Source organism: Rana temporaria, chromosome 1, assembly GCF_905171775.1.
Source record: "Rana temporaria chromosome 1, aRanTem1.1, whole genome shotgun sequence".
NCBI classification, from domain to species: domain Eukaryota; kingdom Metazoa; phylum Chordata; class Amphibia; order Anura; family Ranidae; genus Rana; species Rana temporaria.
In genome coordinates, this window is record NC_053489.1 from 634,994,240 (window position 1) to 635,007,277 (window position 13,038).

Consider the following 13,038-nt stretch of genomic DNA (forward strand, 5'->3'; position numbering starts at 1 on the left):
TTTGCACAGTGAAAAAATATGCCAGTGATAATAAATGTCCACGTGTCCAGAACAGTCCATTTGGTAGTGCATCAGCAAAAACTAAAGATGAATCCAGAAGAAGTGAAGGTGAAAAGAAACACCAATAGGGAATCCACCACCGCATGCAAGATGGACTCTCACCTTAATGCTTCGACCCATACAGGTCACAAAGCATATCAGCAGTATTCCCAGTTAAAATCAGATCTCCAGGAGGAACCTCATGTCATGGATGGTACCAGCAGACAGGCACATAGCAACCATATATAGGAAAAAACACACAGAAAAATCTAGTGCTCTCCGTAAACAACAGGTTTAATGCTGCATATAGCAATAAAATTGGACACTCACATTTAAAAACACTCATAAGCCGAGTGTATGCTGAAACCGTTTGTCTAAGACCACAGCGGCGACGATCGGGGTGACGTCCTGCGTAGCTCCTCCCCTTACGTACGCATTACGTCCTGTGGGCGGGACTTCTTGAGCGTCAAGTGGAGGGAGTACCCCCTTTTTATAGCACAGGTGGGCCGGCTAGGAACAAAAGCCAGGGAACTGAGCTACAACCCTTAGCCCTTTCCCCAGCCTATCCGGTTGCTGTCTAACTAAACTTTTACATAGTTTTAAACTTGTCTACAGGTATGTAGTTGTAGTCCGTTAGAAATAACAACTGCAATCCAAAGGTGAACATAGGATCATTTCAAGCAACTCTGGTAAAGCCTCTTAGTTGAACACTGAGGTGCATAGTATTCTCATAATAAAGTCAACACAGAGCCCCAAGTGACATGATTACATACACATTTCACAGATGTGAGAAGTACAAATAAATGGAACGGTCTCAGTAATAATGAACTGCATCAGTGAGTCCAGCTCTAGCACTTCAGTTGGTAAATGCCACAATCCGGCAGTTAAAAAGACAAATCAATGGCAGTTGGATCCTATTAACAGGTGAAAGCAGCAAACAAGGTCTCCATAATTGTGGCGCCACACCTACATTGAGACATTTCACCATGACGGGCTTCCTCAGAGGGTCTGAAAAGGATACTATCGATAGTTGTGTTAATTCATTTAAAAAGTTTAGTCTAGCAAACAGTAGTTTTCTTTTTAAAAGCTCAATTCTCTCTTTGTTAAACAAAGCTTTTAACCATCGCTCCTTTTACACCACTCAAGCATTTCAAATGCATTAAAAGTTTGTCTACAATGATTGAATTTCCATGTCCAATTTTTTCTTCCCATTCACAGAAGTGGCAGACTATTTTTTTTTTCTTTATATTTTATTATATAAGAGTTTCTGATTTTATACTACACAAATCTGCTTTGTTTATTCAAGTGTGTTGTGGAAACTGAACAGGCATGAATGTATTTGTGCTATTTATATTTTATCTGCGGTTGCTTAGCGTTAATTGTGTTCATTTTTACCGTATAGATTTATTTTGAAATGAACAACATATGAGGATGGACACTGCATAAACTATTTTAATGAGGTTTCCAGTACTGTTTTTTTCCTGGTCCCTGCATGTAGTAACACGCATACAGAGGCCAATATTTTCTTGAGCTTAGGAGATACAATTCCAGATTCCACCTGCAGCTCCGCCTACTTGTTACATTTGGTAATGCAGCCTGGTCATAATATACAGCCTCAACTAGTACTGGCAGCGGTAAACCACACAAGAGACAGGACCCCCAGAAATGGTTCAGGCAGTGCACTTTTATTCAGCAAGGCAGTGAACAAACATTAAGGGACAACTAAAGAGATAGTCGTATTTAAAAAAAAATATATATATGGTTGTATAATGCCCTGTACACGAGATCAGAATTTCCGATGAAAAAAGTCAGACGGAATTTTTTCATCGGATATTCCGACCATGTGTGGGCCCCATCGGACTTTTTCCATCGGAGTTTAGAAATAGAACATGTTTTATTTTTTTTCCAATCAGATATTCCTATCGTCTGTGTGGAACTTTGATGGAGAAAAAAACCAACACATGCTCAGAATCAAGTCGACGCATGCTCAGAAGCATTGAACTTAATTTTTCTTGGCTCGTCGGAGTCTTTTACGTCACCGCGTTTTGGACTGTTAGAAATTTGGTCTGACAGTGTGTATGCAAGACACCATCAGATTTTATCCCATCGGAATTTCCGATCGTGTGTACAGGGCATCAAGCTTTCTTCTATAGAATAACAAATTTTCACTTTGTAAAGGTCTATCATTTTTCTTTATTAATAGGATGAATGTTCCCTATAGAATTATGGTCAAACATCATGTGACTATCATGTAGTGCTCATCCCTGGAGGAGCTGCTGAAAATGTGCTTAGGTTTTTCCAGGTAGTACAGAGGCTTTAAGCAGGGCCGCCATCAGGGTGGTACAGCTGGTACACAAGTAAGGGGCCCAAATCGTGAATCACTACATGGGCCATCTTTAACAGGAGGCAGCTACCATCAGAGTGGACCGGCTGCCAGGATGCAGGGGAGGGTGGAGGTCAGCTGCCAGGTCAGAGGGTCTCATGGAGTAGACATCATACTCTTGGGCATGTAGGTCGGGGGCATTGTCACAGGCAGGCTCTGGTCAGGTATCAGTGTGCGCCGGGCTGTGCGGGGTGGGTGAGGCCAGTGGAGGGCCCCATGGAGGAGGAGGACATGGGATGGAGGAGATGGAATTGCAGGAGGACAAAAAGGACATGGGATATAGAACATGGAATGGAGAAGGAAGAGGACCTGGAATGGATAGTGGGCGGATTCGGTGGGACAGCCAGTGGGTGGGCCCTGGGGAATGTTGGCGGTCAGGTCCAGGCCTAAAGCTGTGTAAGGGGCCCCACAATTTCTGATGGCTACCAGTCACACAAGCACAGTCCCATGCACACTGACAATTGAGGCTCAGTCTTGAATTAAATAGAAGTGGAAAAAAATTTGTGGGAGCAACTGCGCTAATAAATATAAAAATGAACAAACTAATGCTCATAAATAATACACGTGTATAAACAAAATCAATGTAGATAAAGCTGCACCTTCCTGTAAATATTGTACAGTAATAACATAAAATGGAAAAAACAAGATGCGCTATACAAAAAAAGAAATTTTTTTTTTAAAGGTCATAACATAGATCAGTGTCCATAGATGATCTAAAACGTAAAGAAAGTCCTGATCCCCAGTGAAGTGAAGGAAACAGAAGAAACAGTCCATAAGTGTTGATCTAAGGCTGTGGTGACGATCCGATAGATAGAAAAACCTCCACCATAAATCAATATGTCTGCTTACCAGATAACCAGCGGTCTCTTAATTAAAAGAAGACCCCAGAAGGCGTGTGGGAAAACAATATGGCAGTTGGAATGTAGAAAGACTGAATATCATGTACACCTCCGTCTCAAGCCAATCGATGGAAAATTGGGGTCCCGATTATCATGGAAGACACATAAGGGCCACAATAGTGTAATAACGTAGGTAACATTTATTAAAGACAAGAAAAAAACACACTTACATATAAACGGTATAAAATAGGCATGTCAAATTTGGAGCTCCGGCCGGAAGCCAACCAAAAAGACCCGTCCAAGTAGGTAGGGAAAGGTGCAGTCAACGGGGGGTGATCCGATACGACACTCGTTCCGCCCGACCGGTTTCGCGAAAACTCGCTTCCTCATGGGGCACTATGAGGAAGCGAGTTTTCGCGAAACCGGTCGGGCGGAACGAGTGTCGTATCGGATCACCCCCCGTTGACTGCACCTTTCCCTACCTACTTGGACGGGTCTTTTTGGTTGGCTTCCGGCCGGAGCTCCAAATTTGACATGCCTATTTTATACCGTTTATATGTAAGTGTGTTTTTTTCTTGTCTTTAATAAATGTTACCTACGTTATTACACTATTGTGGCCCTTATGTGTCTTCCATGATAATCGGGACCCCAATTTTCCATCGATTGGCTTGAGACGGAGGTGTACATGATATTCAGTCTTTCTACATTCCAACTGCCATATTGTTTTCCCACACGCCTTCTGGGGTCTTCTTTTAATTAAGAGACCGCTGGTTATCTGGTAAGCAGACATATTGATTTATGGTGGAGGTTTTTCTATCTATCGGATCGTCACCACAGCCTTAGATCAACACTTATGGACTGTTTCTTCTGTTTCCTTCACTTCACTGGGGATCAGGACTTTCTTTACGTTTTAGATCATCTATGGACACTGATCTATGTTATGACCTTTAAAAAAAAAATTTCTTTTTTTGTATAGCGCATCTTGTTTTTTCCATTGAATTAAATAGAGTTTTCAGTTTCTGGTTCAGTTTAGTTCCAGTTTAACAAACAGGTTTTATTCTTCCACCTTTCAGTATAATTTATATGGGTAAATCTTGGGAGGGGGACAACATTTGGTATCAGAACAACTTTAGAAATTAACAACCCATCACCTGCAAATCATTGGTTTTCCTCAAGTTTTTTTTATAAATGAGTCTAGTTTTCATTGTCACTTTCCTGTTCAATTAGCATTACATGGGTGACTTCCCAAAATAATGCAAAGAATATAAATCAATGAAAATTGAGTCTTCATTAAGAATAACACAGAAATAACTGGACTCGTTGACAGAACTTTTTCTCCTCTATAGTAACTTTCCAACAGTCTGAAATGACCTTCATAATAAATTGTTGCCAACCCTTTCATACATCTATATATCAGTGCAGTGTCATTGTTATGTGGGAGATTATTGATGGCAGAGTCTTGAGTTCTGAGTTCTATTTCTGAACTGTGCACAACTGTCTTCCAGTGATGTGCTGAACATAGCTACTGGGAATGAACATTGATATGGAGCAGCTCTGGATAATGGCTCACCTGATTTATTACTCTTATGTCTCTCCCAGTTCCCTCCTAACAGTTTCTGCTTTCTTGCAGTACACATTGTCTAAGAAGCTATTGATACACACAGGGGCAATGCAAAGAAGAATGCTCAAAAAATCAGTGTCAGCCAAACAATACATTTGTCTGTATTATCTTCCAGAGGTAACAAGAACTTACAACTATATGTAGCGCCCTTTTAGTTAGGTTGCTAATAGGGTTCAGAAAATTTAGTTTTTGACTCAAGATTTGAGCAATCTTTTGATTGAGCAAGATTTGATTGTTACTAGCTGTTGTGGATTCTGCTGGCTGCAGGTTTGCCTACTTCCCAGTAAAGTTTCAAAATACTGTATAGTGGGTTGGGAGAGGCAAACCATTCATGCAGCCTCAGCCAGTCCCTGGTTGAAAGAGTGACCAGCAGGGGGCTGAGGAGTGCATAAATAGTCTGGAGCCTAGAACAGCTGAGTCATTTGCCCTGGTGGAGAGAGACTCAGCCTGGAGGTGCTATCTGCCCTCCTGGGCTATCTGCTGAGGCCTGCAGGAGGTTGTTTGAAGTTATAGCTCAGGGAGAGCTGGAGGCCTACTGCTAAAGTGTCGAGAAGAGTCAAGAAAAATATTGTCACGGATCTGGCCTCAAGACTCATGGTTCAGGGTCTGGCTGATACAGGAAGGAGACATCCATATATGCAAGGACACAGTGAGTAGAGGCTAGAGAGTGAGAAATCCTAAAGAGACAGGCACTGCTTTTTACCTCTTCTTTGAGAGACTGTTGCTGTCTCAGGGGTGTTTCCAGTGTGGGATCCCCCCGAAGCTGTATATTCACATACTTTTTTCTGCTCTAGAGGTTAACTGTTACTACAAAGAGTCCTCTGTTAAATGTGCATTAGTCCTGTAGTATCCCAAGACGCAACCTATACCGTATCCAAGTTTCCTGAGCAATACACTTTTAAAAAAGACACCTCCTGCCTAGTTATTAGGTGAAGAGACAGCTGTTCCTGACTGCTGTGCACTTACTAGGGGACAGAACTTGGGACAAATAGCGGGACCTGTAGAGGGTATGGGCACTACATATAAATATCATATATAAAACATTATAAATAGATATTCTAACAAACATCTAAAGTGGACATATCTATAAATAAATAAAAAATCACTCCATGTGTATTAAAGTATAACTATAGTGGTGATTGTATAGCAGTAGTGTGTTTTATTAGGGGTTAAATCAGCCAGTGAGGAAGAGATCTAAAGCCTCCTCACCGCCTGACAAATGCCCTTTAAAGAGTGTACTGTTTATCCTATTTGTCCATTTATATTGAATGTGAATTCACTTTGAAGTTCACTCAACAGTCGCTTGTTTTTCACCATCTGCAATATTTCAGCTATTCCCTGGTTTTCAGAGGGGAATGTATATTTTAAATACTTCTTTTTAATTTGGAGCTTTGGACTTTCTGTACAGCATGCGTGATATTTGTAGCCCCCTCCTTACAGGGCCAACCAGATGACTCGATAGCCATGCAGGCTGGTATTCCCGTAGTAAGAGAGTGGTGAGCATGTGCCCCCCCCCCCCACAGCTATTTTGATACCAGTCCACATAACCTCCAGCATTAGGGGGGTTTTTGTTCATCTGCCAGAAATCAGCATGAGACCAAAATTGTTGGCAGATGAATGAAAGGTTATTTAACAAGATTTACCCGGGCAAAATAGCTGCTACTGTACTATCAAGATTCACTACACATTCAACATGAGCAAATCGGATCAGAAAATGTTGGTATAATCCCTTTGAATCTCACTCAAGTTAATTAATATATTACAGATTTTCTGATTTCTAAGACTTCAACGGGGTTCAAAGTTTGCTGAACCCACCCTAAACTGAACCCAGGTACGTTTTCCTTATTTAGTAAGGGCACTACGCTAAAGTTAGTGGGGGAATGAGAGAGGTAAGTTGGTCTCATTCCTGATTGTGTTCAATTTGGCTGTCGCCAAATCTGGATTGTTCTGTGGGTCAGACTGCGTTCTAGTGATGCGGTTACATCCCTGGGCGGCAGGTGGTGCCAGAGAGATCCAGGCGGAGTCGCTTTTCCTCAGCAGCCAATTGGAGGAGTTCTCCCTCGCAAGGCATGCTGGGGAGGAGTATTTCTGTGGCGGAAGCCGTTGTTCGGGGTTCTTCGCGGGTACCTGGTTCCAGGTGCGGCACCCACCTTTAGGGTGTGCGCACATTGCGGGCCCCACCACTATGGCCTACCTGACCTGGGGTCGCTCGCTACGCGGAGTTCCAGACTCTGGGCCCTCCTGGCGTGGAGCAACTGATGCAACTAGGGGGCCCCAGTGACTTACTGGGTCCCCCTTCTATTGAGAAGATCCCAGGCTGTATGCCATTCGGTGGGGGATCGGCTTGAGGAGAACCCGGAGGCAGGTTATCCGAAAGGGCTTGAACGAACCATCAGGGATCTGGTGACCGGAGCATTGACAGGTACACTTCCACTGTCAACCAGTGACCCTAGTACAATTTACTGGAAGGATAAGCTCAAACTATTTAGCTCATCCAAGTTCTAGGCCTGTGGCAGAGGCCCCACTAGAGCCAGGTCTGTGGCAGAGGCCTGTTCCTCCTAGCAACCTTAAAGTGGCACTTTGGCTGCCAGGCCTGTGGCAGGGGTCTGTCCGGAGGCACTTCACCCACTCTGGCTGGAGTGGCGACGAACTGTACTATTATTGCTGAGAGCAGGATTGCTTTCTTTTCATCCAAGCCGGATACCGCAAAGTTCTTTACTTCATCAACCTTTTCTGTCTACCTCACATTGATATTGGTCGTGTTGGGCCAAGAAATAAAGCATTCAGAAAACCTTATCTACGAACTGGACATTCGCTTATTGCTCTACTCACTACCTTCACCCCTAGACAACACATATAGGTAACTTAATAAGCCGATCCCAAAACAATCAGCGGCTCCGGAGGGGGTAGCGCTACAGAAGAAATTAGAATCGCGCTAAAAAATAATAATTCCAAATAATCAATCCATCAAGTTTACAATTATAACATTCTTATAAAAGTCCGCCAGTGATTGTAACTAGGAGCCTTGAAGATTCCTAATGATAGAAACAATCATCAATCGCCCTATGTGAAGGGCCTGCCGCCAAATAGTAAGGTTTACTGCTTACCAGCTCCAGGTGATCTCCCATTACAGGGGATAAAACAGCGTGTTTGACTTAAACCCAGCCTGGGTCTTTCTCCCAATGCAATCGTACACCTATCTACAGGGCGCCACTCTCTCACTCACAAGGATTGATGGATGGTTTTTAAATCGTAAAAGACAAAAAGCTCCATATGGCGTAAAACCTTTTATATTGTTTATTAAAAATAAAGTAATGCACTTACATGTTACAAGTGATATAAAAGCCGGGCAGAGCGACATCACATGACGTCACCTATCCCCTCATGTCCCGGAAGGACGGGTTTGCTCTGGTTTTACATCTGTAGCGCTACCCCCGAAGGAGCCGCTGGTTGATTTGGGATCGGCGTATTAAGTTACCTCTAATCGTTGTCTAGGGTGATAGTAGTGAGCAGAGCAGTAAACGAATGTCCAATCAGCGAGATAGGTTTTCTGAATGCTTTATTTCTCGGCCCAACACGACCAACATCAACATGAGGTAGGACAGGAAAGGTTGATGAAGTAAAGAACTTTGCGGTATCAGGCTTGGATGAAGAGGAAAGCAATCCTGCTTTCAGCATTAGTAGTACAGTTCGTCGCCACTCCAGCCAGAGTGGGTGAAGTGCCCCCGGACAGACCCCTGCCACAGGCCTGGCAACCGAAGTGTCACTTTAAGGATGCTGGGAGGAGCAGGCCTCTGCCACAGACCTGGCTCTGATGGGGCCTCTGCCACAGGCCTAGAACTTGGATGAGCTGAATAGTTGAGCTTATCCTCCCAGTAAATTTGCGCTAGGGTCACCGGTTGACAGTGGAAGTGTACCTGTCAATATTCTGGTCACCAGATCCCCGATGGTTCGTTCAAGCCCTTTTGGACAACCTGCCTCTGGGTTCTCCTCAAGCCGATCCCCCACCGAGCGGTATACAGCCTGGGATCTCCTCAGTAGAAGGGGGACCCAGTCAGTCACTGGGGCCCCTCTGTGGCATCAGTTGCTCCAGGCCAGGAGGGCCCAGAGTCCGGAACTCCACGTTGCGCGCGACTCCAGGCCAGATAGGCCATAGTGGTGGGGCCCACGATGTGCGCACACCCTAAAGGTGGGTGCCGCACCTGGAACCAGGAACCCGCGAAGAACCAAGAACAACGGCCTACGCCATAGAAATACCCCCTCCCAGCATGCACAGCGAGGCTCCACTCCTCTCATTGGCTGCTGGGAAGAGGCGGCTCTGCCTGGATCCCCTCTGGCGCCACCTGCCGTCCAGAGATGAGACCGTATCTCTGGACACACAGACTGACCCACAGAACAATCCAGATTTGGCGACAGACAAATTTAACATAATCAAGAATGAGAGCAACCTACCTCTCTCATTCTCCCACTAACTTTAGCGTAGTGCCCTTACTGAAAGTAAGGGGGTGCTACACATTATATGTTTTTTTTTGTCTTTTATGATTTAAAATCATCCATCAATCCTTGTGAGTAAGAGAGTGGCGCCCTGTAGATAGGTGTACGATGTCATTGGGAGAAAGACCCAGGCTGGGTTTAAGCCAAACGCGCTGTTTGATCCCCTGTAACGGAGGATCACCTGGAGCTGGTAAGAAGTAAACCTTACCATTTGGTGGTGGACTCTTCACATAGGGCGATTGATGATGGTTTCTATCATCAGGAATCTTCAAGGCTCCTAGTTAAAAATACTGGTGGACTTTTATAAGAATGTCATACTTGTAAATTTGATGGATTGATTTATGGAATTATAATTTTTTAGCACGATTCTAATTTCTTCTATATATGCTACACTGTTATTTATCTCATACAGGAGAATTGCTGCCTATGTTTTACAGATTTTTTTTCTATTCTCTATAGCGCAGTTTTGTTTCCCTTTTTCTATTCTACATTTTCCTTATTACTAGTAAAGTGACAGCATTTTCCTCCTATTCACAATTGTTCTCTGCAGTAGTATGCAGAAAAGTCACAGCAGGACATTGAAGGCTCCACAGCACACTGTGTATTTTATAAATGCATTGTATGCCAGCATAGTGCGGAGAGTTACATTGATGTCCTACGGTGTGCAGAAAGTGGACACAGCCATCCATTATAAATAAGTTGCATAGTGAATCCATGCCAAAGGCATCAGATTACAAAATCCTTGTTGCTTCTAGTGTATGTTGATAGACAGTGGGAAGAACAACATCAGTTCCTCTTTGTTGGGCTCCCCGATCGGACGAGACAGCCCAGGAAAAAGTGGCAGCGGAAGGGGGGGGGGGTCCCCATTCCGCTGTAAGGAAAAGTGATCCAGTGGCTGTATATCTGCTTGGATCACTTTTACCTGATAGGAAATAACTGGCTGTAACAAATGGTACCAGGATCATGGTTGTAGCCTCAATCATGATCACGGCATGACTACCTAAGCCTTATGCCGCGTACACACGATCATTTTTCAGCATGTCTAAAAAACTAAGTTTTCCCAACTTCATCATTAAAAACTACGTTGCCCACACACCATCGTTTTTAAAAAATGATCTAGCAAAGCGCGGTGACGTACAACACGTACGACGGCACTATAAAGGGGAAGTTCTATTCGCCTTGGGGCTGCTTTAGCTGATTCAGTGTTAGTAAAAGACGATTCGCACTTTTTTGTCTGTTACAGCGTGATGAATGTGCTTACTCCATTATGAACGGTAGTTTTACCAGAACGAGCACTCCCGTCTCATAACTTGCTTCTGAGCATGCGCAGGTTTTTAACGTTGTTTTTGCCCACACACGATCATTTTTTACAACCCGAAAAACTACATTGTTTAAAATGACGTTAAAAAATGCAGCATGTTCGAAAAAATGTTTTGACGTTTTTTCAGAACATGAAAAACAATGTGCAGCCCACATATGATCATTTTAAATGACAATTTTTAAAAACATGGGGGTAGATCCACGTACCTGGGCGCATTAATACGCTGGGCGCAGCGTATCTAAGATACACTACGCCGCCGCAACTTATTTTTTTTTCGAATCCACAAAGAATTCGTGCCGTAAGTTACGGAGGTGTAGTGTATCTTTGGCGGCGTAAGGGCGCGGAATTCAAATGGATCTAATGGGGGCGTGTTTTATGTTAATACGTTGTGACCCGACGTAAACAACGTTTTTTTTTAACTGCGCATGCGCCGTCCGTGGGGGTATCCCAGTGCGCATGCTCGAAATTAACCCGGAAAAAGCCAATGCTTCCGACGATGACGTCATTCTACGCAAATCCCTATTCGCGAACGACTTAAGCAAACAACGTAAACATTTCAAAATTGCACGCTGGAACGACGGCCATACTTAACATTGAGTACGCCTCATAACAGCACCTTTAACTATACGCCGGAAAAAGCCGAACAAAAACGACATTAAAAAATGCGCCGGTCGGACGTACGTTCGTGGATCGCCGTAAATAGCTAATTTACATACTCGACGCGGAAATCGACGGAAACGCCACCTAGCGGCCGCCGAAATATTGCATCTAAGATCCGACGGTGTACTAAGACGTACGCCTGTCGTATCGATCCCAGATGCCGTTGTATCTTGTTTTGTAGATACAAAACAAAGATACGACGCTGGAATTTTAAAATTACACCGGCGTATCAATAGATACGATGGCGTAATCCTTTTGTGGATCTGCCCCATTGTTTTTTTCATGCTGAAAAATGATCGTGTGTGTGTGTAAGGCTATTTAAAAACGGCCTAAGGATGGGAAGTGGTTAAAGACTTTGCTGACCCAAGACTGCATGCAGAAGTTCCAGTGTGCTCTTCCCCTAATAAATATTTCAGGAGCGTCAGTGTCATTTCAGAAGTATGGCTCACTTTTTGGCAACAGGATGTACATTTGGTCATTGTAGAACTAAAAGAAGAGTAGAAGAGTGGGGATCGTTATATAAAGCAGGGAATTCCCCAATGAGCTCCATTGTTTACACTTCTTTCGCTCCAACGCTGTCTCCAGGATTGCAACACATTAAGAAGTTTTAATTAGTTGATTGTACACCAATTTTAGGGAATAGATTAAAAATGACTTATTTTGTAATGCCAAGTGGAAGAGAGAGGAAAAGTAATGGGGGGCACAAGGGAAGAGAAGTGATAGTGAAATGAGAATTTAGAGAAAGGGGACAAATGTTGAACGCTAAAAGAAATGTTTCATACTGAATATTCCTGACTGCACATCCTGGTATTGCATTTTATGACCAAACTATATCCTGTAGGGCTTCATTAGTACAGCCAGTGACCTTTCCTACCTAGTGACAGTAGTTTCAAGTCTCCTCCATTTTTTTTTTTTTGCAAGGGATTCACTCTTGGGTTTATTTATGGAACTGTCTTTAGTTATTTTAAATTTCATGCCATAATTTTCGAACAATTGGGAGCTTAACCACTTGCTTACTGGGCACTTAAACCCCCCTTCTGCCCAGACCAATTTTTCAGCTTTCAGCGCTGATGCACTTTGAATGACAATTGCGTGGTCATGCAACACTGTACCCAAATGACATTTTTATATTTTTTTTCCCCACAAAAATAGCTTTCTTTCGGTGGTATATGATCACCTCTGCGGTTTTTATTTTTTGTTAAAATTTTTAAATAGACCGATTTTTTTTAAATAAAAATATATATTTTTTATATTTTGTTATAAAATTTTGCAAATGGGTAATTTTTCTCATTCATTGATGTACGCTGATGAGGCTGCACTGATGGGCACGATGGGCTGCATTGATGGGCACCGATAAGGAGACACTGGTGGGCACTCATAGGTGGCACTGATGGGCTGCACTGATGGGCACGGATGGGCTGCATTGATGGGCACCGATAAGGCGGCACTGATGGGCACCAATGGGCTGCACTGATGGGCACCGATGGCCTGCACGGATGGGCACTGATAGCCTGCACGGATGGGCACCGATGGGCTGCACTGATGGGCACCGATGGGCTGCATTGATGGACACCGATTAGACGGCACTGGTGGGCACTGAGAGGTGGCACTGATGGGTGACACTGAGAGGTGGCACTGATGGGTGACACTGAGAGGTGGCACTGATGGGCGGCACTGAATG

General features: G+C 43.7%; 1 protein-coding gene across 1 annotated transcript in view; it reads right to left on the reverse strand.

Moving 5' to 3' along the window:
• Positions 1-13,038, reverse strand: part of SLC2A9 (solute carrier family 2 member 9) — a 469,231-nt gene that overhangs the window by 340,177 nt on the left and 116,016 nt on the right. The window lies entirely within an intron of this gene.